Source organism: Salmo trutta, chromosome 26 (genome assembly GCF_901001165.1).
Source record: "Salmo trutta chromosome 26, fSalTru1.1, whole genome shotgun sequence".
Lineage (NCBI taxonomy): Eukaryota > Metazoa > Chordata > Actinopteri > Salmoniformes > Salmonidae > Salmo > Salmo trutta.
Window position 1 is genome coordinate 12,044,070 of NC_042982.1, and position 26,604 is coordinate 12,070,673.

General features: G+C 43.2%; 1 protein-coding gene across 3 annotated transcripts in view; it reads left to right on the top strand.

Annotated features, from left to right (window-relative positions):
- Positions 1-26,604, top strand: part of LOC115163124 (limbic system-associated membrane protein) — a 1,234,562-nt gene that overhangs the window by 612,751 nt on the left and 595,207 nt on the right. The gene's annotated exons all lie outside the window — the stretch shown is intronic.

Genomic DNA, 26,604 nt, shown 5'->3' on the forward strand with positions numbered 1-26,604 from the left:
GGCCGGGCATGCCCTGAGCTAGTGAAATGAGCTCTACTGGAGCGCTACTGGAGCAACATTTGAGTGGTTAGAAGGCCGACGCTCCAGTCTTTGGGAAACTCGCCACATGCTCCAGTCAAATTGGGCCCGCGACACTCCTTGCTCCGCTCCAGCTCCACTGACATACTCTTCTGGTAAGACTCTCAAGCATTATAATCAGCAAGCTTCACTTCCAATTCTATGCTAGCATAATCCTCTCTAGTTGTTGGCAAATGATCACTCAAAATCACCTGCCCAATGAAATAAAGTACAACTTTATTTACTGACTTATGTCCATCAGATCTTGCAATCTACTGCAGAGATAGCCTGCAGAGTTCTGTCCTACTATCCAGGTCTGTACCCAAACAATTTGAACTTCTACTTCTCTAAAAACAAGTCTCTCACAGTTGCCGCCTGCTATAGACCACCCTCTGCCCCCAGCTGTGCTCTGGACATCATATGTGAACTGATTGCCCCCCATCTATCTTCAGAGCTCGTGCTGCTAGGTGACCTAAACTGGGACATGCTTAACACCCCAGCCATCCTACAATCTAAGCTTGATGCCCTTAATCTCACACAAATTATCAATGAACCTACCAGGTACCACCCCAAAGCCGTAAACACGGACAACCTCATAGATATCATCCTAACAAACATGCCCTCTAAATACACCTCTGCTGTTTTCAACCAAGATCTCAGTGATCACTGCCTCATTGCCTGCATCTGTAATGGGTCAGCGGTCAAACGACCTCCACTCATCACTGTCAAAAGCTCCCTGAAACAATTCAGCGAGCAGGCTTTTCTAAACGACCTGGCCGGGGTATCCTGGAAGGTATTGACCTCATCCCTTCAATAGAGGATGCCTGGTTATTTAAAAAAAAAATGCCTTCCTCACCATCTTAAATAAGCATGCCCCACTCAAAAAATGTAGAACCAGGAACAGATATAGCCCTTGGTTCTCTCCAGACCTGACTGCCCTTAACCAACACATAAACATCCTGTGGCGTTCTGCTTCAATAAGCATTTTTCTACGGCTGGCCATGCTTTCCACCTGGCTACCCCTACCCCGGTCAACAGCACTGCACCCCCCACAGCAACTCGGCCAAGCCTTCCCCATTTCTCCTTCTCCCAAATCCAGTCAGCTGATGTTCTGAAAGAGCTGCAAAATCTGGACCCCTACAAATCAGGCGGACTAGCCTGTTCAATCTCTCTTTCGTGTCGTCTGAGATTCCCAAAGATTGGAAAGCAGCTGCGGTCATCCCCCTCGTCAAAGGGGGGGACACTCTTGACCCAAACTGCTACAGACCTATATCTATCCTACCCTGCCTTTCTAAAGTCTTCGAAAGCCAAGTCAACAAACAGATTACCAACCATTTCGAATCCCACCGCACCTTCTCCGCTATGCAATCTGGTTTCAGAGCTGGACATGGGTGCACCTCAGCCACGCTCAAGGTCCTAAACGATATCTTAACCGCCATCGATAAGAAACAATACTGTGCTGCCGTATTCATTGACCTGGCCAAGGCTTTCGACTCTGTCAATCACCACATCCTCATCGGCAGACTCAATAGCCTTGGTTTCTCAAATGATTGCCTCGCCTGGTTCACCAACTACTTCTCTGATAGAGTTCAGTGTGTCAAATTGGAGGGCCTGTTGTCCAGGCCTCTGGCAGTCTCTATGGGGGTGCCACAGGGTTCAATTCTTGGGCCGACTCTTTTCTCTGTATACATCAATGATGTCGCTCTTGCTGCTGGTGAGTCTCTGATCCACCTCTACGCAGACGACACCATTCTGTATACTTCTGGCCCGTCTTTGGACACTGTGTTAACTACCCTCCAGACAAGCTTCAATACCATACAACTCTCCTTCCGTGGCCTCCAACTGCTCTTAAATACAAGTAAAACTAAATGCATGCTCTTCAACCGATCGCTGCTCGCACCTGCTCGCCCGTCCAGCATCACTACTCTAGATAGTTCTGACTTAAACTATGTGGACAACTACAAATACCTAGGTGTCTGGTTAGACTGTAAACTCTCCTTCCAGACTCACGTCAAACATCTCCAATCCAAAGTTAAATCTAGAATTGGCTTCCTATTTCGCAACAAACCATCTTTCACTCATGCTGCCAAACATACCCTCGTAAAACTGACCATCCTACCGATCCTTGACTTCGGCAATGTCATTTACAAAATAGCCTCCAATACCCTACTCAATGAATTGAATGCAGTCTATCACAGTGCCATCCGTTTTGTCACCAAAGCCCCATATACTACCCACCACTGCAACCTGTATGCTCTCGTTGGCTGGCCTTCGCTTTATACTCGTCGCCAAACCCACTGGCTCCAGGTCATCTACAAGTCCCTGCTAGGTAAAGTTCCCCCTTATATCAGCTCGCTGGTCACCATAGCAGCACCCACCTGTAGCACGCGCTCCAGCAGGTATATCTCTCTGGTCACCCCCAAAGCCAATTCCTCCTTCGGCCGCCTCTCCTTCCAGTTCTCTGCTGCCAATGACTGGAACGAACTACAAAAATGTAAATACTGTATTTATTTATTTATTTATTTTGCTCCTTTGCACCCCACTATTTCTATTTCTACTTTGCACTTTCTTCCACTGCAAATCTACCATTCCAGTGTTGTACTTGCTATATTGTATTTACTTCGCCACCATTGCCTTTTTTGCCTTTACCTCCCTTATCGCACCTCATTTGCTCACTTTGTATATAGACTTATTTTTGTACTATGTTATTGACTTTATGTTTGTTTTACTCCATGTGTAACTCTGTGTTGTTGTATGTGTCAAACTGCTTGCTTTATCTTGGCCAGGTAGCAATTGTAAATGAGAACTTGTTCTCAACTTGCCTACCTGGTTAAATAAAGGTGAAATAAATAAATAAAAAGATCAGACGAAAACGTTACATTCAGTATCACCATTTCAAAACAGGAAAATGTATATTTTGTCCTATCAATTTAGAATGTCAGAATTGATCAGATAGTCTCAAGTTGGTATATATGTACCATACACTGTACACTCACTGGACAGTTTATAAGGTACACCCATCAGGTAACGGGTCGGACCCTTCTTTGCCTCCAAAACAGACTGAATTCTTCGGGGAACTCTACAAGGTATTGTAAACGTTCCACAGGGATGTTGGTCTATGTTGACGCGGTGGCATCACGCAGTTGCCATTCTCCTTCGACCTCTCACCAACGTGCTGTATTCGATCGCTGGACTGCCGCTGACAGGATGTTTTTTGTTCGTCGCACCATTCTCGGGAAACCATGAAATGCCTGAAATGGACAGGAGGCCAGCCATTTCTGAGATACTAGATCTGGCGCACCTGGCACCGACGATCATACCATGCTCAAAGTCGCTTAGGTCACACGTTTAGCCTATTCTAATGTTCAATTGAACATGCCTCGATACCTGTCTGTCTGCTTTATATAGCAAGCCACGTGACTTACTGTCTGTAGGAGCAATCTGTTTTTTTGGAATGGAATTCCTCATTAGAATGCTAACTTCTCATGCAACATACTGTTCAGTGTCCAAGGACTCCTCTAGAATCCAAGCATACCTTCTGCCTTTCAGTGACTGCTTTCCATGTAATTGAAAGTGCTGCAGTGAGTGGGCAGAAATTGGAAACTGCTGAGGAGTTGTGTGCAGTCCCCACTCATGGGGAGAGAAGGGGGACGCACAGGCAAGCTGGGCACTCAAATCCTCAGTGATCATCATCACCAGCACCTTTAGGTGAGAAAATATATTTAGAACAGATTTCTATGATTTTTGCTTATTTTGTATTCAGTGACCGCAAGGTTGGTGATCTCAGATGAGATAGCTATTATCACTGGCTTATGCAGGGTCCAGAATCCATATGATGTTCATGTGTATATTTCCATTTACACATTCTTAACAACTTCTTTGAAAGGTCTGTTTGCTCTCTAGAGCGTACTTAATACGACATAGTTCTACATCACTCGCTCACTTGAAAGTTGATATATTTCTATAGCATGGTCCCTGAGATACATAATAAATTACTTTGCTTTTGTTTGAGTACATTTATGCCATTTGATATCAAACTTTAAATTGCTATGGAAGTCTTTTGCTTTCTTAGTAGGTGGATAATAAGCCGCCAAACGCATCACTTCCAGGTTGTCAGTGTGGTGGTCTCATAGAAAATTACAGATCTTAATGGAATACTAAAGTGCGAAACACAAATAGAACATTTCAATTAGTTTGTTCTGCCACTCAATTTGCATTTCATTTACCGAGGCTTAGTTATCTATTTCTGTCAGGAGAAAGGGATCTGTAGTCATGTTGTGAAAATAATGTGGTTGGGATATAGTCACTCCACTCAATTTGTTCCCGGTGAGCTCATTTACATTTGACTCTTGTGTCTGTTCCTATTTAGTAGTCAGTACGTCAACCCTCTTTCTGACGATGCGTAGATGAAAATGGAAGCCATGATACCTGCCAGCCAAGGTCCAAAATAAAGATGCCTTCTGGAAACAATTGATTTCTGCTCAAGATTGAAAAAGTATCAAGGCTGAGTTTGAATAATGGAATGGCTTGAATTTAGGGCTGACTCTACTTGTAACCAACCAGCTCGATTCAGTCTTATGTAGCAAAATTTGAAATTGTGTTTTTTACATTGGATAAAAGTAGAGCCTCTGAGCTAGAACATGCTATATCATACACTAAAGTTGAGGAACAATGGCAAAATAACAACCATCTCTTTAAGGATTCACCAATCTACAGGTAGCTAACCAACTATGTTATCTAACAAATGGCTCTGTGATATGAATAATTTTACCACACAGCTAGCGAGCTAGCCAGCTAATGTTACCTAGCCACCTAACAGTATGCTTTAACTTGAAATGAAAAAGACTTTGACAAAATTAGAAATGTGTACTATCTGAAAATGTAGCTAGCTAGACTATCTTACCCATATACATGGACATGGTTGCTCTTAGTTTGAAGATGTAATCCGGAGACAGGTGTTTTATACAACAGCCTTCTGTGGGATCTCTTTTCGACTCCCTCTGCATATTTGCAATCAAATGCCAGAATTTTCTCCATCTCCTTAGCTATCATACTCTAATTCTACCAGGCATTCAACTGATTTCAAATCTTTGTCCTCCAGAAAGTGGAGTTCTACTACGTGATATATTTTACAAAAAGCAGCGTTAGAAAGGATTACCTACACATACTGACAAGCTCATGTTATAGACAGAAGCGTGCTACAGTACATGACAGAGCAACCAATCTAATCTCTTTGCATGTCTAGCCCTTCCATTATCTCAGACAATCATGGCTAGCGGGAAGGTTCCTGTTTTTTTCCATGGCTAAACCAACTAGGCTTGGAATTTTAAAATTGTATTCATATTAACAGATGGCATACACGTTTGTTGTTAAGGCACATGAAAGTTTGCATGTTCCAGAAGGCATTTCTGTAACACAAAAAAATGCATTTTGATTAAAAAAGATAAGTTTACGTTCAAATGGCTCTCCTGTTAATTAGTGAAACACGACATACGACTAGTTTCCTGTAACGAGTCACATTTAGTCGATTGTTCGGTCAATAGGCTGTTGGTCGACTAATATTTCTTTAGTCAAGCAGTAGCAAATATATAAAAACTATGTATGGCATACGAGACACCTGACACGTCTGATTTACGCCTTTCTGAGTTGACTAATCCATTGCGGAAGCCAGGGATGGCACACCAGTATCATCATTAGTACATTTAGCCAGTGGTGGAAAAAGTACCCAATTGTCATACTTGAGTAAAAGTAAAGATACCTTAATAGAAACTGACTCGAGTAAAAGTGAAAGTCACCCAGTAAAAAACTACTTGAGTCAAAGTCTAAATGTAATTGCTAAAATGTACTTAATATCAAAAGTACATGTAATTGCTAAAATGGACTTAATATCAAAAGTAAAAGAACAAGTAGAAATAATTTCAAATTCTTTATATTAAGCAAAGCAGACAGCCACATTTTCCAGTTTTTCTTTATTTACTGATAGCCAGGGGCACTCTCCAACTCTCAGACATAATTTACAAATGCAGAATGTGTTTAGTGAATCCACCAGATCAGACGCAGTAGGGATGACCAGGGATGTTCTCTTGATAAGTGTGTAAATTAGACCGTTTTCCTGTCCTGCTAAGCATTCAAAATGTAACGAGTACTTTTGTTTGTCAGGGAAAATGAATGGAGTAAAAAGTACATTGTTTTCTTTAGGAATGTAGTGAAGTTAAAGTAGTCAAAAATATTAATATTAAAGTACAGATACCCAAAAAAACAACTTAAGTAGTACTTTAAAGTATTTTTACTTAAGTACTTTACACAACTGCATTTAGACAACTGTTAATTCCCATAATTTCTAATATACAATATTTGTTTTGTTACGGTAATTTCTGTTAATGCATTTAATATATTATTATTATTACAGTCTTACCGTTGTCCTTGTAGGAGTGGGCATGTTGTTTGCAGAGAGCAAAACAGTTTTGGTTTATTTAATCCCATTTATGAGTTGTCAATTTATTAAACGTATTGTGTTCTGAGCACTCCTGTCAATCTTGAGTAGGGACACACACATGATTACACACAGAAGTAGGGCTAGGCTACCTGGCCTGCGTGCAAATGTAGGCCTATAAATGTGCCCATTTGGGGATCTGATACAATTTATGATTGTCTTAATTCACCATCACTGTGGAGCTTCTCAAGGTAATTTTTTCTTTGCCTCAAACAGTATGTAAACAAAGTCTGTTTTTACATCCATTGAGAATGAAAATAGTTCCTCAACGTAGCTTATTTGAAAAATCTTTCCAACTCTCTCCCTTTTGATAACCACTTTGATAACCACGAAAGCGGAAAAAAATGACATGGTCTGATCTGTCATAAAATATGCCTACCCGATTACTTCTTATCCCTTGCACAAATAGTCTACAGCTGTGTCTGTCTGTAGCTCACTGGAGCGGGAAACTCTGAGGGCCCAGAATATTTTATACAATGTTGCAAGTTTGCTAGCACTAGCTTTGGACCAAGTTAATACTTCATACAATGTTTACAATGACTGCCTACCACACCCTAACCTGGACAACGCTGGGCCAATTGTGCGTCGCCCTATGGGACTCCCAATCACTGTGTGATTCAGCCTGGAATTGAACAAGGGTCTGTAGTGACGCCTCTAGCACTGAGATGCAGTGCCTTAGACCTCTGCACCATTACTTTTATGTATTGGCAATGACAATAAAACATTTTTTTAGATCAATATCATTTTAATTTAGATAGAATTTTGATTAATCACATGACAAGGATTTTGAGATATGAAGACTTTATTATAAATTAAATGAAACTGTTCTACGAAAATGTGCATATTAAAATTATAACTGGCACGCAGATCAGTAGAAATGGTACGATAACTTAGCACCCCAAATGGAAAAGATTAGCGACCGCTGGTGTAGCCTATACCCGGCAACTTCAGGAGCATAGTGGCAGAATCTGTGAAGTTCAGCAGCAGCAGGCAACGGGAGGAGGAGGGTGGGGAACAGGTTTTTTCTTCTGGTTAGGCTATATTGATCTCTGGCTCCCTCTTTAGTAATTTGTGTATCTTCATTTTTAATCGCAGTGCTTAAAGTATCAGACAAGCTCAGTAGACTACATATAGTTGATTTTATCCAAACATAGGTTGTGTCTGTATATGGAAAAATCGATTGGTCAAAAGAACAGATGACTCTTGGTCGACCAAGAGTTTTTATGGGAGCAGGTCCAACTGGCTTCATGCCAAAGTCCCCAGAAATGTGCTGCTTTTAGTGGATTACATTCTGGGGTTTTAGCTTTATTCTTGAGATAAAGCTGTTCAATACAGGCACATCTAATCTCAATTAGAATAGCAGCGTTTGTGCCTGAATCAATTTTTGGAAAGGTTTACATCCACCTCTGGGGCTCTCTGGAATTATTAAGCACCTCCACACTTCTGCTTAAATGCAAAGCTAAGTTGGGGACTGTAAATTCACATGGGCTCAAGCCATTGACTAAAGCTTTTTGTAAATGACTGATGCCTTTGCTCTCCTACTTTATCTGTGTAAAGGTTACACCTTCAGTGGTGCTACTGCTGTTGTGCGTATTGGGCTGACTTTTATATTGGTCTGACTGATTTCAGGTTGTAAGTTTAAGAGATTTTAAGGAGGTTTGGCAATCGATGATGAAATATTAAGTATTTTTTCTCTCTTTTGTCAACGTCCATGCCAAACAGCTATTGAGATCCACAGTGACTTTTTCAACGTTGTGTTATGTTACAACCTTATTCTAAAATGGATTAAATACTTTTTTTCCCCCTCATCAATCTACCCGCAATACCCCATAATGACAAAGCAAAAACAGGTTTATATACATTTTTGCACGATTATTATAATCGGAAATATCACATTTACTTCAGACCCTTTACTCAATACTTTGTTGAAGCACCTTTGGCAGCGATTACAGCCTCAAGTCTTATGTTTTTCTCCCTCTTTCTTGTTCTAGGTAAGTGGGAGAGTTCTTTAAACCTGTGTGTGTGTGCCAGAGGGGGAATGGAGGCATGTGATCCTCCTGGGTGTTCAGGGACTTCAGAAGAGACACAGTAAGACAACAGCTCCTCACTGTACTCAGCATTACATGATGTTCCTGCTCTTCTGCTTTTCTCTCCAGTATACCTCACACAGAGGAACATTTTCTTTGAATGTTGCATTTCAAGCTTTTTAATTAGGACTGAGTCACATCGGAAGTATTTGGGAAAATCAAATCTGTTATTCATGTTTGATGGGGATCTAGGGGTGGAGACCTAGTTTGAGATCCTATTATTAGGAGATTGATGATATGTTACATTTGATGATAGGATTAACATGACCTAAAGTACATATACAGTACTATAGTTACTCATGCATATTACATCACTCTGAACCAGAAACTTTTACTTTAAACTAGGAACTTTTCTTTTGGTCAATGTCCAAGTAATACTCAAGGTGATTTTGTGCAGAGGGGCCAGGCTCTGTGGTCCATAGTATGCACTGGAGCCCAGAGGATTGCTCACTTTTACTAAGTAGACCTTCTCTAGCGGGATTGCCTGGGTGTCAGACGTCAGGGGTTTGTGTTAAATAAAATGGCTCTAGGCCTTGTCTTTTACACCGGTGCCCGCTTCTATTATGTCACCCGTACAAGGATGTAGGACGTGTGGCTCAGGATGATGAGGCTGGCCTATCTTGCCCAGGAATATTTGCTAAAAGCAGGCGACAACTGGACGTGCACTAGCCTCTGAGGCACAGCAATGACAGGTTGAAGGTAGAGGATGTGACTGAAATGTCAGTTCTGAGATGACCGAGTAAGGAAACAGTTGTGAAATGGTGCCTGTATGTTTTCATTGTAACTAAGGCATCACCAATATGTAGCCAACAACAGTCGTAAAGCTGACATAGGCTATAACTAATACAGTACAGAGGATTTGGAAAGTATTCAGAACCCTTGACCTTTTCCACATTGTTACATTACAGCCATATTCTAAAATGGATTACATAGTTTTTTCCCCTCATCAATCTGCACACAATATCCCATAATGACAAAGCAAAAACATTTTTGCAAATGTATAAAAAAATTATATCAAATTAAATAGCAAATTTACATAAGTATTCAGATCCTTCACTCAATACTTTATTGAAGCACCGTTGGTAGTGATTACAGCCTCGAGTCCTCATGGGTATGACTCTACAAGCTTGGCTCACCTGTATTTAGGGAGTGTCTCCCTTTCCTCTCTACATATCCTCTCAAGCTCTGTCAGGTTGGATGCGGAGCGTTGCTGCACAGCTATTTTCAGGTCTCTCCAGAGATGTTCGTTTGGGTTCAAGTCCGGGCTCTGGCTGGGCCACTCAAGGACATTCAGAGACTTGTCCTGAAGCCACTCCTGTGTTGCCTTGTCTGTGTGCTTAGGGTCGTTGTCCTGTTGGAAGGTGAACCTTTGCCCCAGTCTGAGGTCCTGAGCACTCTGGAGAAGGTTTTCATCAATGATCTCTCTATACTTTTTTCCTACAACTTTCCCTCGATCCTGACTAGCCTCTCAGTCCCTGCCGCTGATGCAACATGATGCTGCCACCACCATGCTTCAACGTAAGGATGGTGCCAAGTTTCCTCCAGATGTGACGCTTGGCATTCAGGCCAAAGAGTTACATTTTGGTTTCTTCAGACAAGAGAATGTTTTTTCCAGTGCTGCAGAGTTGGTTGTCTTTCTGGAAGGTTTTCCCATCTCCACAGAGGATCTCTGGAGCTCTGTCAGAGTGACCATCAGGTTCTTGGTTGCCTCCCAGACCAAGGCCCTTCTCCCTCGATTGCTCAGTTTGGCCAGGCGGACAGTTCTGGGAAGAATCTTGGTGGTGACAAACTTCTCCCATTTAAGAATGATGGAGGCCACTGTGCTCTTGGGGACCTTTGGTTCCCTTCCCAAGATCTGTGTCTAGACATAATCCCGTCTCGGAGCTCTACGGACAATTCCTTCAACCTCATAGCTTGGTTTTTGCTCTGACATGTACTGTCAACTGTGGGATCCTATATAGACAGGTGTGTGCCTTTCCAAATCATGTCCAATCAATAGAATTTACCACAGGTGGACTCCAAGTTGTAGAAACATCTCAATACTTATGTAAATAAGGTATCTGTTTTTAATTTTTAATACATTAGCAAAAATGTCTAAAAACCTGTTTTTGCTTTGTCATTATGGGGTATTGTGTGTATAGGGATGTAATTTAACAGATTGTGGGAAAAGGGAAGAGGTATGAATACTTTCCAAATGCACTGTATGTCAGCCAAGGTGACACGCAGTAGTGCCTTGAGTAAAGTATTCACACCCCGTTTCCACATTTTGTTGCTGCTTGAATTAAATAAATATTAAATTAAGATTTTGTGTCACTGGCCGACACACAATACCCCAAAAATGTGCTTAACAAGGCACATAATAAGTTGCATGGAGTCACTTTGTGTCCAATAATTGTGTTTAACATGATTTTTTAATGACTACCTCATCTCTGCACCCCACACATACAATTATCTGTAAGGGCTTTCCGTCGAGCAGTCAATTTCAAACACATATTCAATCAGAAAGACCAGGGAGGTTTTCCAATGCCTCGCAAAGAAGGGCACTAATTGGTCGATGGGTAAAAGAAATTGCGGACATTGAATATCCCTTTGAGCATTATTAATTACACTTTGGATGGTGTATCAACACACACAGTCACTGCAAAGATACAGGCGTCCTTCCTAACTCAGTTGCCGGAGAGTAAGGAAACCGCTCAGGGATTTCACCATGAGGCCAATGGTGACTTTAAAACACTTAGTGTTTAATGGCTGTGATAGGAGAAAACTAAGGATGGAACAACAACATTGTAGTTACTCCACAATACTAACCTAAATGATAGAGTGAAAAGAAGGAAGCCTGTACAGAATACAAATATTCCAAAACATGCATCCTGATTGTAATAAGGCACTAAAGTAAAACTTCAAAAAAATTGGCAAAGACATGTATTTTATGTCCCGAATACAAAGCGTTTGTTTGGGACAAATCCAACACAACACATCACTGAGTACCACTCTTCAGATTTTCAAGCATGGTGATGGCTGCTTCATGTTATTGGTATGCTTGTCATCGGCAAGGACAAGAGTTTTTTGGGGGGGATAAAAATAAACGTAATAGAGCTAAGCACAGGCAAAATCCTAGCGGAAAACCTGGTTCAGTCTGCTTTCCACCAGACACTGGGAGGAAAATTCACCTTTCAGCAGAACAACATTGAATGTTCCTGGTCTAACTACAGATTTCCCATAAATCGTCTTGAATATCTATGCTAAGACTTGAAAATGGCTGTTTAGCAATGATCAACAACCAACTTGACAGAGCTTGAAGAATTTTAGAGATTTGCCAAGAAAGACTCACAGCTGTAATCGCTGCCAAAGGTGACATTTATTTATCTATACTTTTTGGTACTTTTACCCCTTTCTGTCCCCAATTTCGTGATTTCCATTGGTAATTACAATCTTGTTCCATTCCTGAAACTCCCATACGAACTCGGGAGAGGCGAAGGTTGAGACCCATGCGTCCTCCAAAACACGACCCTGCCAAGCCGTACTGCTTCTTGATACACTGCTCACTTAACCCTGAAGCCAGCCACACCAATGTGTCGGAGGAAACACCGTACAACTGGCGACCGAAGTCAGCTTGCAGGCGCCTGGCCTGCCACAAGGAGTCTCTAGAGCACGATGGGACAAGGAAATCCCGTCCGGCCAAACCCTCACCTAGAGCGGACGACGTTGGGCCAATTGCCCGCCGCCTCATGGGTCTCCCGGTCGCGGCCGGCTGTGACTGGGATCAAACCTTAGTGCCATAGACCGCTGCGCCACTCGGGAGGCTGCCAAAGGTGATCCTAACATGGTTTGATGTAGGGGGTTGAAAACTTATCTAAACAATATATATTAGTGTTTTATTTTGTATGTTTTTTTTGCAAATGTTAGAATTTTTCTTCCACTTTGACATTATAGAGTATTTTGTATAGATTGTTGACAGAAAATCACAATTAAATCCATTTAAATCCCACTTTGTAACAATAGAATGTGGAAAAGTTTAAGGGTGTGAATACTTTCTAAAGTTACTGTATAAATGCAATGGTTAAATGTCACTTTTGACATATTCTAATGACACCATGTTGCTCCACGTAAAGATTACACTAAAACTGCAATGAAATGATGCCTCTGTATTGCCTGTTGTGATGTGTTGTTGTCTGTTGAAACAATCCATGCATTTTGTTTAACCTGCTCCCATGAAGCTGGACCAATTACTATACCTCATTAAATCCTTTAGATGTTACTTAAGCATAAAGCATTAATAAACAAACTTGTACCATGTGACCATCTATCAAAATAATACATTATTGATTTGTTTCATATTCATCACTTTGATTAAAAGTTAACTTAAAGGGGTTTTGTCAGGTCAATTGTGGTGGGATGGTGAAGTTATCATTCCCTTGGGATGACATCTTCTGTTTACTAAAACTATGTTTCCAAAAACAACGCAATTTCACATAGACATCAGGGTAATTTATATGAAACAATTATGGAGGAATACAGCAGTATGCAGATGCATTGCGTGCATTACATTCATCCAATGATCCAATGCACCAATTTCACATAGACCTTATTGCGAAAAAGAAAAGTTTCCTGCTGCAAGTATTAAACTATGCCTATTTTGTCTCTATGGTTCCCTGTTGCTAGAGTCTCTGAGCCTACTGTACTCACTGTGGCAGACATGGTGCAGCTGTCTCTCTGGCCCTCTCTGGTCCACGTACTCTTCATACTCTAACTGCCCTCCCTTCTTTCTTTGGTTTTTCCTTTATTTCCTTCTGTCTTTTCTTCTTCCTTCCTTCCTTCCTAGCTTCCTTTCTAGCTTCCTCCCTCTCAATCTCCCTCCCTTCCTTCCTTAATTTTCTTTGCTCCTTCAATCCTACCTTCCTTCAATTAAGTACTGCCTCTGATAAGTGTGGATAGGTAGGTAAAAGAAATGTCTGGAAACTACTGTGAGATCACTACCATATCAGTATCACACCTCTAGTACTCTCAGAACAGTATTCAAGGTAGGATAGTTTCTGTGTCTGCTGTTTGGGTCTCATCATGCACAGTACTGTAAATTTTTGGCGGTGCCCGTCAATCTCGGCTGACTGCAGAGTTTGTCCTACTAATCATTCTCCCTCCCTGTGCCTGGTTTACAGTGGGTTATGTGCTGCTGGTGCTAGTCTCCCTACTCTAGACTCCTTGGTTGGGCCTGCTACAGCTGTAGTGCACCACCTGAATTAGATATGAACCAGTCATACTAATCTGTCGCTAGCGGCCCGAGCCCAGCCCTCCCCTACACCACATGGGGGATTGAGAAGACTAGACAGGGTCCACACTCAGGCTCCATCTACAGCACTCAACGACCTGGCTCACACAATCATATCATGGGTCCGGCACCTGTCCTCCCGGGCCCCAGTTAGCTATAATCCCATGCTGGACAATGAAGCAAGCATATTACGAAGACTGTTGTGGTCCTATCCCAGCCATTTTAGGGCAATCAGAGAGTGTCTCCTCTGTTATCAGCTATGGAGAAGGTGACCAGGTGGGCAGTGGATTCAGTGCCTGTAAAAAAAGCTCTTCAACAGTAAATGTGTGTTTGGGCCAGACTCTGATAATCCCCCTGACCTGAAAGAGAAAATACAACCCTAGTGGTGTGAGTCAACAGTTCTCTGAGCAAGGTGGCCACTATAACCTTGTTTTAAGCTTGTTTTGCTGAAATGTTTTTATGTTGTTTCATTAATACTGGAATACCGACTCCTGACCAGAGAACAATCCATACACCAAAGCCAGAGAAACGTTGTTTCAAGGTGAACTGCTTTGTCAAAAGCGATTGCTATTCCAAGGTGGATTGTTTTACTTCCTCCAAAGACACGTTGCTTTGTGCGTGTCCTTATCGCTAGTTAAATGGATCCCAAGCAACACAATTCAATATTTCAAATGTTAGTCCCTGTCAGGTCTACAGAGACACAGAGAGAGACAGAGCTTTGGGCAGTAGTCCTCATAAAAATATCAACAGGAAAGGACATATTTCATGATATTCAAATCAAACCAGGGGTTCAGGAACAAAGCCATGGGAATACATCTATTTCACCGCTGATCAACTGGGGGAAAACGGTGCTGCTAAAAATCTGCTTTGATTGATACTTTGCCCTTGCATTATTTAAAAGCTTTGAATAATTTACCAACTCAGCAAATTATATATGCACTATACACTAACTTACTTATGATCAATTAATCAAATGTATTTATAAAGCCCTTTTTACATCAGCAGTTGTCACAAAGTGCTATACAGAAACCCAACCTAAAACCCCAAACAGCAAGCAATGCAGATGTAGAAGCACGGTGGCTAGGAAAAACTCCCTAGAAAGGCAGGAACATAGCAAGAAACCTAGAGAGGAACCAGGCTCTGAGGAGTGGCCAGTCCTCTTCTGGCTGTGCCGGGTGGAGATTATAAGAGTACATGGCCATTTATTTCCAGATTGTTCTTCAAGATGTTCAAACGTTCCTAGATGACCAGCAGGGTCAAATAATAATCACAGTGGTTATAGAGGGTGCAACAGGTCAGTACCTCAGGAGTAAATGTCAGTTGGCTTTTCATAACCAAGCATTCAGAGGTCAAGATAGCAGGTGCAGTAGAGAGAGTTGAAAACAGCAGTTCTGGGACAAGGTAGCACATCCCTGGAACAGGTCAGGGTTCCCTAGCCGCAGGCAGAACAGTTGAAACTGGAGCAGCAGCACGACCAGGTAGATTGGGGACAGCTAGGAGTCATCAGGCCAGGTAGTCCTAGGGCTCAGGTCCTCCAGGAGGGGAGGGATAGAGGGAGAGAGAGAGAAGGAGCATTCTTAAATTCACACAGGACACCAGATAAGACAGGAGAATTACACCAGATATAACAGACTGACCCTAGCCCACCGGCACTATTGCAGCATAGATACTGGAGACTGAGACAGGGGTGAGATCAGGGTAACTGTGGCCCCGTCTGACGATGCAACCAAACAGGGCCAACCAGGGAGGATATAACCCCACCCAATTTGCCAAAAGCACGCCATCACACCACTAGAGGGATATCAGCAGACCACCAACGTACGACCCTGAGGCAAGGCTGAGTATAGCCCACAAAGTTCTCCTCCACCGCACAAGCCCGAGGGGGTGCAAAACCGGACAGGAAGATCATGTCTGTGACTCAACCCACTCAAGTGACGCACCCCTCCTAGGGACGGCATGAAAGAGCACTAGTAAGCCAGTGACTTAGCCCCCGTAATAGGGTCAGAGGCAGAGAATCCCAGTGGAGAGAGGGGAGCCAGGCAGAGACAGCAAGGGCAGTTTGTCGCTCCAGTGCCTTGCCGTTCACATTCGCACCCCTGGGCCAGACTACACTCAATCATAGGACCTACTGAAGAGGTGAGTCTTCAGTAAAGATTTAAAGGTTGAGACCGAGTCTACGTCTCTCATATAGATAGGCAGATCATACCATAAAAATGTAGCTCTATATATATATATTATTATTTTTTAAATTATTTTTCACCTTTATTTATTTATAAACAAAACATACAGTCAATTATTTAATTTATTTTGAAAAATGATTTCACCTTTATTTAACCAGGTAAGCAAGTTGAGAACAAGTTCTCATTTACAATTGCAACCTGGCCAAGATAAAGCAAATGTCACGGGCGGATAGAACAGTTTTAAGGGTGAGTCAAGCGCAGGAGACTGAGGTCCGTTGGAACAAACTTGATTTAATAAATCCAAGGGCAAAATCCATATACGGCTGGGAGCACAACAGTCAAAAAGACTAAAAGAAGCTCCGCTCAAAAAGGCAGACGGGGCGCAGCCCGGCAACCCTAATGCCTATACAATAAGTCGTAAACCAAACAATATAACACCACACGTAACAAAGAACAATCCCGCACGAATCCTAACTAAACACAGACAGACTAAATACCCCCCCACTAATGACAAACACGAAACAGGTGCAATCAAAAAACAGACATAACTAACAGACACTGAAACACAGATCGGTGGCAGCTAGTAGGCCGGCGACGACGACCGCCGAGCACCGCCCGACCGAGGAGAGGCGCCACCTTCTGTGGACGTTGTGACAGCAAAGTAGTTTGACACATCCAACAACACAGAGTTACACATGGAGTAAAATAAACATACAGTCAATAATACAGTAGAAAAATAAGTCTATATACAATGTGAGCAAATGAGGTGAGATAAGGGAGGTAAAGGCAAAAGAAGGCCATGGTGGCGAAGTACATGGAATGGTAGATTTGCAGTGGACGAAAGTGCAAAGTAGAAATAGAAATAATGGGGTGCAAAGGAGCAAAATAAATAAATAAATACAGTAGGGGAAGAGGTAGTTGTTTGGGCTAAATTATAGATGGGCTATGTACAGGTGCAGTAATCTGTGAGCTGCTCTGACAGCTGGTGCTTAAAGCTAGTGAGGAGGATAAGTGTTTCCAGCTTCAGAGATTTTTGCAGTTCGTTCCAGTCATTGGCAGCAGAGAACTGGAAGGAGAGACGACCAAAGGAGGAATTGGCTTTGGGGGTGACCAGTGTGAAATACCTGCTAGAGCGCGTGCTACGAGTGGGTGCTGCTATGGTGACCAGTGAGCTGAGATAAAGCGGGGCTTTACCTAGCAGAGACTTGTAGATAACCTGTAGCCACTGGGTTTGGTGACGAGTATGAAGCGAGGGCCAGCCAACGAGAGCGTACAGGTCGCAATGGTGGGTAGTGTATGGGGCTTTGGTGACAAAACGGATGGCACTGTGATGGACTGCATCCAGTTTGTTGAGTAGAGTGTTGGAGGCTATTTTATAGACGACATCACCGAAGTCGAGAATCGGTAGGATGGTCAGTTTTATGAGGGTATGTTTGACAGCATGAGTGAAGGATAACTTGTTGCGATATAGGAAACCGATTCTAGATTTAATTTTGGATTGGAGATTCTTAATGTGAGTCTGGAAGGAGAGTTTACAGTCTAACCAGACACCCAGGTATTTGTAGTTGTCCACGTATTCTAAGTCAGAGCCGTCCAGAGTAGTGGTGCTGGACGGGCGAGCAGGTGCGAGCAGTGATCGATTGAATAGCATGCATTTAGTTTTAGTTGCATTTAAGAGCAGTTGGAGGCCACGGAAGGCATTGAAGCTCGTCTGGAGGTTAATTAACACAATGTCCAAAGAGGGGCCAGAAGTATACAGAATGGTGTCGTCTGCGTAGAGGTGGATCAGAGAATCACCAGCAGCAAGAGCGACATCATTGACGTGTACAGAGAAGAGAGTCGGCCTGAGAATTGAACCCTGTGGCACACCCATAGAGACTGCCAGAGGTGCGGACAACAGGCCCTCCGATTTGACACACCGCACTCTGTCTGAGAAGTAGTTAGTGAACCAGGCAAGGCAATCATTTGAGAAACCAAGGCTGTCGAGTCTGCCAATAAGAATGTGGTGATTGACAGAGTCGAAAGCCTTGGCCAGGTCGATGAATACGGCTGCACAGTAATGTCTCTAATCGATGGCGGTTATGATGTCGTTTAGGACCTTGAGCGTGGCTGAGGTGCACCCATGACCAGCTCGGAAACCAGATTGCATAGCGGAGAAGGTACGGTGGGAATCGAAATGGTCGGTAATCTCTTTGTTAACTTGGCTTTTGAAGACCTTAGAAAGACAGGGTAGGATATATATAGGTCTGTAGCAGTTTGGGTCTAGAGTGTCACCCCCTTTGAAGAGGGAGATGACCGCAACCGCTTTCCAATCTTTTGGAATCTCAGACGATACGAAAGAGAGGTTGAACAGGCTAGTAATAGGGGTTGCAACAATTTCGGCAGATCATTTTAGAAAGAGAGGGTCCAGATTGTCTAGCCCGGCTGATTTGTATGGGTCCAGATTTTGCAGCTCTTTCAGAACATCAGCTGTCTGGATTTGGGTGAAGGAGAAATGGTGGGGTCATTGGCGGGTTGCTGTGGAGGGTGCCGTGCAGTTGATCGGGGTAGGGGTAGCCAGGTGGAAAGCATGGCCAGCCGTAGAGAAATGCTTATTGAAATTCTCAATTATAGTGGATTTATCGGTGGTAACAGTGTTTCCTTGCCTCAGAGCAGTGGGCAGCTGGGAGGAGGTGCTCTTATTCTCCATGGACTTTACGGTGTCCCAGAACTTTTTGAGTTAGTACTACAGGATGCAAATTTCTGTTTGAAAAAGCTAGCGTTAGCTTTTCTAACTGCCTGTGTATATTTGTTCCTAACTTCCCTGAAAAGTTGCATATAACAGGGGCTATTCGATGCTAATGCAGAACGCCACAGGATGTTTTTGTGCTGGTCAAGGGCAGACAGGTCTGGAGTGAACCAAGGACTATATCTATTCCTAGTTCAACATTTTTTGAGTGGTATCATTTCAGGATACCCCGGCCAGGTTGATTAGAAAGGCCTGTAGGCAGAAGTGTTTTAGGGAGCGTTTGACAGTGATGAGGGGTGGTCGTTTGGTCACAGACCCATTGCGGATGCAGGCAATGAGGCAGTGATCGCTGAGATCTTGATTGAAAACAGCAGAGGTGTATTTGAAGGGCGAGTTAGTTAGGATGACATCTATGAGGGAGCCCGTGTTTACGGATTTGGGGTTGTACCTGGTAGGTTCATTGATCATTTGTGTGTGATTGAGGGCATCAAGCTTAGATTGTAGGATGGCCGGGGTGTTAAGCATGTCCCAGTTTAGGTCACCTAGTAGCACAAGCTCAGAAGATAGATGGGGAGCAATCAATTCACATATGGTATCGAGGGCACAGCTGGGGGCAGAGGGTGGTCTATAGCAAGCGGCAACAGTGAGAGACTTGTTTCTGGAAAGGTGAATTTTTAGAAGTAGAAGCTCGAATTGATTGGGTACAGACTTGTATAGTAATACAGAACTCTGCAGGCTATCTTTGCAGTATATTGCAACACCGCCCCCTTTGGCAGTTCTATCTTGGCGGAAAATTGGCTGAGATTTCAGGGTTTGTGGTGGTTTTCCTAAGCCAGGATTCAGACACGGCTAAGACATCCGGGTTGGCAGAGTGTGCTAAAGCAGTGAGTAAAACAAACTTAGGGACTAGGCTTCTAATGTTAACATGCATGAAACCAAGGCTTTATCGGTTACAGAAGTAAACAAATGAGAGCACCTGGGGAGTGGGAGTGGAGGTAGGCACTGCAGGTCCTGGATTAACCTCCATATCACCAGAGAAACAGAGGAGAAGTAGGATAAGGGTACGGCTAAAGGCCGTTTAGCACGTTCGGAACATAGTAAAAGGAGCAGGTTTCTGGGCACGATAGCATAGATTCAAGGCATACAGTGAGGGAATAAAGTATTTGATCCCTTGCTGATTTTGTACATTTGCCCACTGACAAAGAAATGATCAGTCTATCATTTTAATTGTAGGTGTATTTGAACAGTGAGAGACAGAATAACAACAAAAAAATCCAGAAAAACGCATGTCAAAACTTTTATAAATTGATTTGCATTTTAATGAGGGAAATAAGTATTTGACCCCCTCTCAAGCAGAAAGATTTCTGGCTCCCAGGTGTCTTTTATACAGGTAACGAGCTGAGATTAGGAGCACACTCTTAAAGGGAGTGCTCCTAATTTCAGTTTGTTACCTGTATGAAAGACACCTGTCAACAGAAGCAATCAATCAATCAGATTCCAAACTCTCCACCATGGCCAAGACCAAAGAGCTCTCCAAGGATGTTAGGGACAAGATTGTTGACCTACACAAGGCTGGAATGGGCTACATGACCATCGCCAAGCAGCTTGGTGAGAAGGTGACAACAGTTGGTGCGATTATTCGCAAATGGAAAAAACACAAAAGAACTGTCAATCTCCCTTGGCCTGGGGCTCCATGCAAGATCTCACCTCGTGGAGTTGCAATGATCATGAGAACGGTGAGGAATCAGCCCAGAACTACACGGGAGGATCCTGTCAATGATCTCAAGGCAGCTGGGACCATAGTCACCAAGAAAACAATTGGTAACACACTACGCCGTGAAGGACTGAAATCCTGCAGCGCCCGCAAGGTCCCCCTGCCAAGAAAGCACATATACAGGCCCGTCTGAAGTTTGCCAATGAACACCTGAATGATTCAGAGGACAACTGGGTGAAAGTGTTGTGGTCAGATGAGACCAAAATGGAGCTCTTTGGCATCAACTCACCTCGCCGTGTTTGGAGGAGGAGGAATGCTGCCTATGACCCCAAGAAAACCATCCCCACCGTCAAACATGGAGGTGGAATCTGTGATTGCCAACAAGGGTTTTGCCACCAAGTACTAAGTCATGTTTTGCAGAGGGGTCAAATACTTATTTCCCTAATTAAAATGCAAATCATTTGATAACATTTTTGACATGCGTTTTTTTGGATTTTTTTGTTGTTATTCTGTCTCTCACTGTTCAAATAAACCTACCATTAAAATTATAGACTGATCATTTCTTTGTCAGTGGGCAAACGTACAAAATCAGCAGGGATCAAATACTTTTTTCCCTCACTGTAGTTTACAGACAAAGGTAAGGTAGGATGTGAATACATTGGAGGAAAACCTTGGAATTGAGTAATGATGAGAGAGATATAGTCTCTAGAGACGTTTAAACCAGGTGATGTCATTGCATATTAGTGCATGGTCGGAACTAGAGGCACAAACATTTCGCTACACTTGCATTAACACCTGTATGTGACAAATACATTTGATATGTATGGAGGTGGAACAACATGGTTGGTTAAGGCATATTGAGCAGGGATAGCGGCTTTACAGTGAAATAAGACAGTAATCACTAACCAGGACAGTAATGGACGAGGCATATTGATATTAGAATGAGGCATGCGTAGCCAAGTGAACATTTGGGTCCAGAGAGTGGTTGGGCTGACTGGGGACACGGCGATTCAGACAGTTAGCAGGCCGATGCTAACAAGCTAACAGTTAGTAGGCCGGGGCTAAACAAGCTAGCAGTTAGCAGACCGGGGCTGGCAAGCTAGCAGTTAGCAGACTGGGTTAGCAAGCAAGCAGTTGGCCGACCGGGGCTAGCAGTTAGCAGACCGGGGCAGGCAAGCTAGCAGTTAGCAGTCCGGGGTAAGCAAGCTAGCAGTTAGCAGACCGGGGCTAGCAAGTTAGCCTTTGGGGGACGTTGCGATGGGGGTAAGTCTGTTTTTGCCTCTTCGTGCGGTGACGTCGATAGACCAGATGTGGAATTAGTAGGGTTCCAAATAGCTCTAGGTAGCTAGTAGGCCGCGGTTAGCAGAATGGGCCTTCAGCGGACGTCGCGCCTGAGGGGCCTGTTGGAATCCTAGGGCAGATTATGTCAGTATTCCAGTCGTAGAGGATCGCCGGGGTTCCGTGCCCCGTACCGGCAGTAGAAGGGGTCCGGATATTGTAGCCTAGGAGTGGGCTTCGGTGGTAGCCCAGGAGCCCTGGCCGGGCTAGCTTCAGGCTAATTGGTGCTTGCTCCGGGATGGAAACGCTAGCCAGGAGTAGTCACCCGGGATTGCGGTTAGCTAGTTGTGAAGATCCAGATGAAAATAATAATAGGTCCGTTATGCTCTGGTTTGAGTCACGTTGTTCGAACTGGCGAGAGCCTTCCGAGCTAAAGGTTAGCTGATGACCGCTAGCAATGGTTTTCTGACTGATAGCTGGTAGGTAGTTAGCTGGCTAGCTTCAGTTGAGGGATTCCAGATCCGAAGTAAATAGAAATACTTTAGAAAAAAAACAGATTCACGCCACATTGGGTGAGGCGGGTTGCAAGAGAGTATTTAGAAGTTGAGGTTTAGGAAAATATTTTAAAAAGATATGTGAAGAAAAAGATGTAAAAAGATATATACAAGGGACACGACAGGACAAAGACAAAGATGTCTGACTGCTACGCCATCTTGGATTCGATATATATATATATGTATATATGTTTGTGTAGCTCTGTAGGAGAAAGCCCTGCCTCCAGCTGTTTGCTTAGAAATTTTTTTGCTTAGAAATTCTAGGGACAATAAGTTGGCCTGTGTCTTGTGACCGTAGATTACATGTAGGTATGTACGGCAGGACCAAATCGGAGAGATGGGTAGGAGCAAGCCCATGTAATGCTTTGTAGGTTAGCAGTAAAACCTTGAAATCAGCCCTAGCCTTAACAGGAAGCCAATGTTGAGATGCTAGCACTGGAGTAATATGATGAAATGTTTTGCTTCTAGTCAGGATTCTAGCAGCCGTGTTTAGCACTAACTGAAGTTTATTTAGTGCTTTATCCTGGTAGCCGGAGAGTATAGCATTGCAGTAGTCTAATCAAGAAGTGATAAAAGCATGGATTAGCTTTTCTGCATAATTTTTGGACAAAAAGTGTCCGATTTTTGCAATGTTACGTTGTTGGAAAAAAGCTGTCCTTGAAATATTCTTGATATGTTCGTCAAAAGGGAGATCAGGGTCCAGAGTAACGCTGAGGTCCTTCACTTCATTTAAGATTACTGTACAACCATCAAGATTAATTTTTTGATCCAACAGCAGATCTATTTGTTTCTTGGGACCTAGAACTAGCATCTCTGTTTTGTCCGAGCTTAAAAGTAAAACATTTGCCGCCATCCACTTCCTTATGTCTGAATCACATGCTTCCAGGGTAGGCAATTTTGGGGCTTCACCATGTTTCATCGAAATGTACAGCTGTGTGTCATCTGCATAGATATGAAAGTTTACATTTTGTTTCTGAATGACATCACCAAGTGGTGGAATATATATTTTAAACAATAGTGGTCCTAAAACGGAACCTTACCATGCCGAAACTTACAATTGATTTGTCAGAGGACAAACCATCCACAGAGATGAACTGGTATCTTTCCGACAGACAAGATCTAAAACAGGTAAGAACTTGTCCGTGTAGACCAATTAGGGTTTCTAATATCTCGAAATGAATGTGGTGATTGATGGTGCCAAAAGCAGCACTAAGGTCTAGGAGCACGAGGACAGATGCAGAGCCTTGGTCTGACTCCATTAAAAGGTAATATACCACATTCACTGGTGCAGTCTCAGTGCTATGATGGGGTCTAAAACCAGACTTTAGCATTTTGTATACATTATTTGTCTTCAGGAAGGCAGGGAGAGGTGTCTGTTGGATGGATACCTCAGGAGTTATCACTGATGCTGTATTGCAAGGGTCTCCAAATGTTTCTATCTTAAGAGCTACTCTGGAAAGTGTAACAAGTCGCGAGCTACACATTTTGTTCTAGCATTCAAATAGGCACATTCTACTCTTTTCCTTTCCCCTGCAACTCCTCCTGGTTCCTTATTGTACAAGAGCAATTCGTGCACTATATTTTCTGTCATTATACCTGGTCAAATAATGGTTAATAAACAACTTTAAGCGAGGGCCTATTTTCACAAATGATGTTTTCTCTGTTTAATTTTGATACTCTCAAAATTACAGTTGTTCATAGAGAAACAACATAATGTGATGTTCTAAGTCCATGTTAATGCTTAAATCACATCATAAGTCACTTTTTTTAGGCCTGGAAGAAAACGTAACTCATTTTGATTTTTGAGTGTAATTCCCCTTTAATTGCGCATCTATCGAGTGTGGATTGTGCCATCTAATGTGCCGGTCTAGTGATGGTTCTGTACTGCTGTCTGCTCATTTCATGGCAAAGTTAGCAAATAACAAACAATAGATACAAATGATATAGTTACTCATGATACTGTATACTTTTGCCAGGTAAGCCTACTTTGCCGTTAACATTTAATTGAGAAGGTTTTCAGGAAAGTATTTCTCTCAACCCACAAGATGATTATCACATCAACTGGCTGACTACACACAGAGTGATAGACAAACGCGCGCACCACACAGACAGACTGCTGGAAATTAATTGGCAGATAGTGTTAGGTTTTGATTTTTAAGCCAATAGTTGCTCATCGGGGGTGAGATAATGTCAATGTTGCGTTGATTAGATAGTAGCTGGGAGCTTGTGGGTTCTGATACTTGTGAAAATTGCATGTACTTTCAGAATTGTTTGGCAACCTACTCATAGGTGGGTTGCGAGCTACTGGTAGCTCACTATCAATCTCACTATCAACCTGTTGGTGAGACTTGCTGTATTGCAATAGAGTACAGAAAGCAGTGGGCTCTCCACTGTTGGACGGGCATATTGAATATTCATGAGGGTGAGGCAGTCATCCTCGCTGAGCACAAGCATGAAAATTCATGAGGGAAATTATTGGCTGTTTCAAATGAAACAAGTATGTATTTGAAAGTGGGTAACGAATGCATTTTGTAAACTAGAACTCAGGTCCTCATGTGTCGCTGTTTGCAACCGACATGGATTCTTTATCTAAATGGACTGCACTTTTTGGTTTGATTGCATTTTATGGCTGTTGTTTTTCAGAGCAATTTATGACTTTTAAGTATCACAACATTGAAAATGAAACATAATACTAACATAAAATATACTCGTTTTTTCCAAACTATTACTGTAGCCTTACTACTTCAAATCAAATGTATTTGTCACATGCACCGTGAAATGCTTACTTACAAGCTCTTAACCAACAATGCAGTTAAAAAAAAATGGAGTTCAGAAACTATTTACTAAATAAAGTAAAAAAAACTAACACAATAGAAGGCGGCGGGGGGTTGGGGGGCGTGTCAATGCAAATAGCCAGGGTGGCAATTTGATAAATTGTTCAGCAGTCTTATGGCTTGGGGGAAGAATCTGTTAAGGAGCCTTTTGGACTTAGACTTGGCGTTCCGGTAGCGCATACTGTGCGGCAGCAGAGAGAACAATCTATGACTTGGGTGACTGGAGTCTTTGACAATTTTTTGGGCCTTCCTCTGACACTGCCTGGTATAGAGGTCCTAGATGACAGGAAGCTTGGCACCAGTGATGTACTGGACCATACGCACTGCCCTCTGTAGCGCCTTACGGTCGGATGCCAAACAGTTGCCATACCAGGCGGTGATGCAAACGGTCAGGACGTTCTTGATGGTGCAGCTGTAGAACATTTTAAGAATCTGGGTACCCATGCCAAATCTGGGGACCCATGCCAAATCAAATCTCCTGAGTGGGAATAGGCATTGTTGTGCCCTCTTCGCGACTGTCTTGGTGTGTTTCAACCATGATGGTTTGTTGGTGATGTGGACACCAAGGTTCTTGAAACTCTCAAGTTGGAGTTGTGCTTGGCCACACAGTCGTGGGTGAACAGGGAGTACAGGAGGGGACTAAGTACGCACCCCTGAGGGGCCCCCGTGTTGAGGATCAGCATGGCAGATGTTTTGTTGCCTACCCTTACCACCTGGGGGTTGCCCGTCAGGAAGACCAGGATCCAGTTGCAGAGGGAGGTGTTAAGTCCCAGGGACCTTAGCTTAGTGATGAGGTTTGTGGGCACTATGGTGTTGAACACTGAGCTGTAGTCAATGAACAGCATTCTCACATAGGTGTTCTTTTTGTCCAGGTGGGAAAGGGCAGTGTGGAGTGAAATTTAGATTGTGTCATCTATTGATCTGTTGGGGTGGTATACGAATTGGAGTGAGTCTAGGGTTTCCAGGGTGATGGTGTTGATGTGAGCCATGACCAGCCTTTCAAAGCACTTCATGGCTAATGATGTGAGTGCTACGGGGCGGTAGTCATTTAGGCAGGTTACTTTCACGTTCTTGTGCATGTGGACTATGGTGGTCTGCTTGAAACATGTGGGTATTATAGACTCGGTCAGGGAGAGGTTGAAAATGACAGTGAAGACACTTGCCAATTGGTCCGCGCATGCTCCTAGTACACGTCCTGGTAATCCGTTTGGCCCCGCAGGCTTGTGAATGTTGACCTGATCACACAGTCGTCCGGAACAGCTGGTGCACTTTTGCATGCTTCAGTGTTGCTTGCCTCGATGCGAGCATAAAAGGCATATAGCCCGTCTGGTAGGCTCGCGTCACTGGGCAGCTTGTGGCTTGGTTTCCCTTTGTAGTCCATATTAGTTTGCCAGCCCTGCCACATCCGACGAG